Source organism: Aulonocara stuartgranti (assembly GCF_965226115.1).
Source record: "Aulonocara stuartgranti genome assembly, chromosome: 4".
In the NCBI taxonomy this organism is placed as follows: domain Eukaryota; kingdom Metazoa; phylum Chordata; class Actinopteri; order Cichliformes; family Cichlidae; genus Aulonocara; species Aulonocara stuartgranti.
The window spans coordinates 7,470,005-7,475,355 of record NC_138942.1 but is presented as its reverse complement, the minus strand read 5'-3'; the positions used below and the strand labels follow the sequence as shown (position 1 = coordinate 7,475,355).

General features: G+C 38.1%; 1 protein-coding gene across 5 annotated transcripts in view; it reads left to right on the top strand.

The window, feature by feature from the left end:
* Positions 1–5,351, top strand: part of znf281a (zinc finger protein 281a) — a 156,784-nt gene that overhangs the window by 439 nt on the left and 150,994 nt on the right. For 2 of the 5 annotated variants that reach the window (XM_082529038.1, XM_082529036.1), the window contains exon 2: positions 4,749–4,855. The gene's annotated coding sequence lies outside the window, so the exon portion shown is untranslated. Of the gene's footprint in view, positions 1–44; positions 327–4,748; positions 4,856–5,351 lie in introns of those variants that run through there. The other 3 variants (XM_082529040.1, XM_082529037.1, XM_082529035.1) reach the window with 3 other exon arrangements.

The window sequence follows — 5,351 nt, the reverse complement described above, 5'->3', positions numbered from 1 at the left end:
GTGAGTGACTGATGATCAAACTTTTCCCAGCGCGCGCCGGACAGCGTAGCGTTTAGTCTCGCGCGCATGCGGAAGGCTTGAACCGTGTGTGCGTGCGGCGCGCTCTTGCTTGGCTGTTAAGCTGCTTTTGGAAATATATCTACAGCGAGTGTGACACACACGGCTGTTCAGCTAACACTGGGTGGCGTACCCTCACTGCTCATCTAACACCTGTGCGAAGGTGACTCGGCACACCCGTCAGGTCCCGTGCTGAAGTTACTGCAGTATCTGAAGCTAATTAGCAAACTAGGGCTACTAGTGATGCTGTTACCAATACACCTGTAAAGGTAATTAATTACATTTAAGTAAGAACTTGTTGCGCGTTTTTCTTTATATATGTATCTGCATATATACTCATAGGCAGGAAAATATTTGTACTTCATCGCATTTAGTATATTCAGTTACAATGTTGATATCACGCAGCTGCGGCATTTTGTCTCGAAACAACTGTTATCTGCACATTTCGACTTTTTTCTTGAAATTTCGACTTTATTCTCAAAAAGGATCACTATATTTTTTTCCCTCTATGTGGTCCTAATACTCTTTAATACCAAAGTGCTATTAGTTGAAAACATGTGTCAGCATATTTTCTAATCGTTTTTTATTTGATTTCATTTTTTCATTTAGTTCATTTTTAATTAGTTTACAGAATTTATTTTCTTGTTTCAGTTTAGTTGTTTTATTGTTTCCAAATGTTTAGGTTTTTTTAAAATTAGTTTTTAATTATTATTGTATGAAGGGCACATATTAGTAACAAGATTTGGGAAAATCAGTACAAGTATTACAATAAAACAAAATGATTTGAAAACCATTACCTCAGGCTTGTAGACAGTCTCTAAAAATATCCGTCAATTCCTCGTCAGACAAAGTAATGGATACTAAAACTAAGGATATTTTTTCTTTTTCTTTTTAAATTTTAGCTTAGTTAGTTTTCTAAGTTCACAAATTGCTTCAGTTTAATACTTTCCCAAAAACCCATCAGAAATGGTCTCAGTGGAAGAGTGGCCGTCAGGAAGCTATTCTAAAGGAAAGGAAACGGGGAGACAAGCATGAGTTATGCAGAATTCACTGGAATGAATTGGAATGAAAATCCGTGTCAGCAGGTTTCACAGAGTGCTGAATCCAATTTTGAATTTTATTCATGTCATTATCATTGTATAAGTTGGAAGTCAGAAGAGTGGTACAAAAATGAGTGTCTGTAAAGACAGTGGAGGCGCTGTCAGTGCTCTTTGAGATCCTGTCAAAAATTATAGAATTATGAATGCAGGAAACTACAGTCAGTTTTCGATCCATCATGCAATACTATCTGGAAAGCATCTGATTGGCCACAGCTCCATTCTTCAGCAGTAATGACTGTAAACCAACAGACTCATACCTGGATTTAAAAAAAGAAACATAAAATGGAAGACTGTGGATTGGTCTCCTCAGAGCCCAGACCTCAACATTATTGAAGCACTGTAGGATCATCTTGACAGAGAATGGAACAAAAAGCAGTCAACATCCAAAGAACACCTTTGAATGTACTTCAAAAAGCCTGGAGAACTATTCCTGAAGACTGCTTGAAGAAATGGCAAGAAAATCTGCCAAGAGAGTTCAGGCTGGTTTGAAGAACAAAATTGGTCATATCAAATCAAAGTGCTGTTGTTTTATACACTGTAATTCCATGTATTTTTTGACGTTTCAGTAAATTGCTGAAAGCAAAATATAAAGAAATGCAGTGTTGCTCAAGACGTATGAACAGTATGGTATAAAATCTAAATTTATTAGAAATATAGAAAACAAACTGAGGAAATAAAATAAAAGTAAAGATGAGATAAGACTTGAAAGCAGCAATAATTCAATTGTCCCCATATTTAAATAGCCACATGAAACTGGTGATGCATCTTTGGGCTACATAAATGAATATATTCATATCTTTATAGTGCAGATCAATACAAATACTTATCAGAGACAGTAATGTATTTAAAATTAAAAAAGGCCAAGGATCATACCTCACAGTCTGCCTATATAACAGCCTACACTTTGTAAAATGGACTATTCTCCATAATTAAAGTGTTTAAACTGTTGCCGTGCTTCAAGTCTTTATATTTTTACACTAAACACTTCTACACAGTGGGCTTTTATTTGGGTTAAGAAGGATCAGCGCTTCCGTTTTTGGTTTTAAATGTGCTCTGTAAATAAGTCTCTAGCTTCGCTCACCACTGTATCTGCATTTTAGACCCTTGCTGTGTTTTTCATGGCCAGAGAAGCATAGGTGGAACTAATAGCATTAATTAGCAGCGGCTTCATTCCAGTCAGTCGTCTGGAAAAGCAAACATGTGCCATAGTGTGGCTCTGTTTAACAAACAGCAGACTAAAGCCATAATTAATGTAACCACAGGAGTTTTGTGAAAGCTTTTTGCCGTTACGTGTCAAAATGCTGTCCGTTTTGCTTTGTTCTGTTTTGTCTGACTTTTGGTCAGTTACACATTTCCCTATTAAAATCATCATAAAATGTAAGGATTATCTTTCTTTTTAAATATCTAATTACAACTAGTTTTGAATATTGAGTCATTGGTGTGCTTTCTCCTTATCGAGTTGAATAAATACATTTCCTTTATTAGTGACCCGTGAAACAGCACGATCTCAATTTTAGCCGGAAGGCTGTTTTTAAAGAATGGCATTTAAAACTTTTAAGACAACGTGGATCTTAAGTCTTAAAAGTTTTCAAGAATCCACAATACCCTGATAAATGACAAATCCCCTGATGATATGATCTACCTGCAACTTTTGCAGCTCTTTCAGTCCATACTAAAGTTGTAGAGGGCCATTTCTCATCCCAGACTTGGAGAATAATTAATAGAGTACAACCTTAAGAGGCATGGCCCCTGTGCAAAGTTGTAACATGTGTTTTTTGTCATTCAATCCAACACTGGTACTGCAGTCTGGTGGTGTTTCTCATATATTAATGTCTTACATCCACTGTGTGTTCTACTTTATCGGAGCTGATCCATACCACTGGCAGAGATGATTATTCTGAATTTGGAAATTAACATTAAAAGCAGAGTACCTCAGCATAGAGCCAGTAAAAGCTGCTTTATGTTTGAGCAATCCTGTCAGTCACTGCCGTGCATCATTAGGTGTTTGTGCTGCATCCTGGTATAGCTGCATCTTTGAAGTTTATCCCTGCACAGTAGTGAATTCACTGACTGGCAAGAGAGAACTAGGCCAGCTTTTGGCTAAAATAAGTCTTTTTATTTTTGGACTCTGAGCCGCAGTATCGATTTTCTTAGTTTCACTAAAATATTTTTCATCTCAAAGCCACAACCACAAAAAGTCGTTCGGTATGTGCTGCTCATTCATCTACCTTGCCTGAGGGCAGCTGCTTATCTTTTCTCTCATGGAAGTAGAGTATTCCAACTTATGTCTGTTAAAGCAAACTTTACTCTTACCTTTGCAATACTTTATGATCATTATCAGCCAGCTTTGAAGTGGCACCATGTGTAAGGTTACATTTAGCTGCATTTAAGCGTTTTTCTCTCTCTTGTGGACATATTGTGAGGCTAAGGTTCTGTCTAGTAAGACATTCACTGATTTTTCTAAAGCTACCTCTCAAATCTCGAATCTTAAACGGCAATTACTGTGCTATCAAAATGTGGGAAGGTTTGCCTGCTGTTCATAATCAGAACCAATGGACTGTATCGTAACAGAAATCTCCATCTGCTATGTTTTTTTCCTGAACTTGTAACAAACTGGTGCACCAGCTGTAGAGTCCTGCTGCCGGCAGGAGGTTGTAAAAAATGCACAGTTCTCTTGCTACTCTTTTGTTTTTTTTCTCCTCACTATCACCTTAGAACATGAGCCGATTCCTGACGATAATGAAACACCGTGTTAGTCTTTCTGGTATTGTCCTTGAACCCTTAACATAAATGTAAAGGAAGGGTAGTAGCTGGCGATTATCCACCTTCAGCTGATTGATATGGAAGGAGGAGGTGCTTTCTTTTGCAGCCCCTGTGCCCTTTCATGACTCCTGTGGCCCTGTGCAGCTCTGCGGGCAGGGGATGGAGGGTCATTAAGGGTTCACATGTGGAGAGGAGGGCGTCTGTCTTCTGTAATGGATGGTTGAGGATGGTCTTAGCGAATCTGTGGATCTAGAGCAGCGCTCTGGTGATTTTTATTTATTCCTCGCTGTCTCCTAATCGGAAACGGTGGGAAACATTTTTCACCATCAGTGGTTGACAACAGTCTTTGTGTTTGATGCCTGCTGCTGAAAGAGCGGCTATACAAATATGTTTCCATCAGCCTCCCTTGCAGGTGCGGTTGTTTAAGCAGAAAATCTATTTTGTCAATTTTTTGCAGGGTTATTTTATATTATTTTATTCAAATTAAATTCAGTGCTTTCATAAACGGGTATATAAAATTTGTTTTCATCCTTTAGATTTAATCAAATGCTCTCTCTATACGTTTTCAAACCTAATACTTTTCCTTATGTTTTCCCATATGAATTGAGCCGTTGCTTTCAAACATGCTCGGGCCAGAAAATGAGAATGTGTTTGCTTGGAAATAAAGATGAAAAAAAATGTTACAAGCACCTCCAGCAATATAATGGAAAATGTTATTGTCCAGTCTACCCCCTATTGTATTCTCTATGCCTGTCTTGTGTGTTTAGCGGGGGTGGTATTGCTTCCCAGATTTAAGGAAAAAAAGTTTTGTTTTCTCTGTTTTATCAGCACTCTGAAGCTGGGAGGAAAGCATGGCAGCACCATCTGTATCAGAAATGCAGGGGAAGCAGAAATACAACAAGAGAGGCTTTACTTCAAAACATGTTGTGCAAAAGGTAAGAGTAAAGTGCAAACCCAAATGTCCCAGTGACCTGAAGTGGTTTGAGAATGCTCGTTACATGAGATGAGTTTATGTATTTTAAGAATCATTACACATTAGACATGTTGGCCAAAAAAAAAAGAAGTCCATAACAACTCCACTTCTATCATCAATACAAAGAGGATTGAATGTATTTGCAGCTTGCAGTTTTTATTTTAAGTTACAAGATTTGTGGATCTTTCAGTTGAATGAGATGGTCTATTGATTTCAGCCAGTAGTCACAAATTCTGTGTAGTGCCTATAACAATTTAGTGAATTACTTGCATGGGAAAAATGTGGAGCCTGTACACCTTGAAGGGGCTTGTGTCAGGGCACTTTTTTCAGCCACTTGGGGGCAGTGAAAACAAGTTGGGAGCACACACTGAACACTCCGGTGGAGTTTGTGCTTGTTCAGCCAAACGGGGTCGTTGAATAATGTAGCTGTACTGTGATTGGTCTAGACATATGTGTAC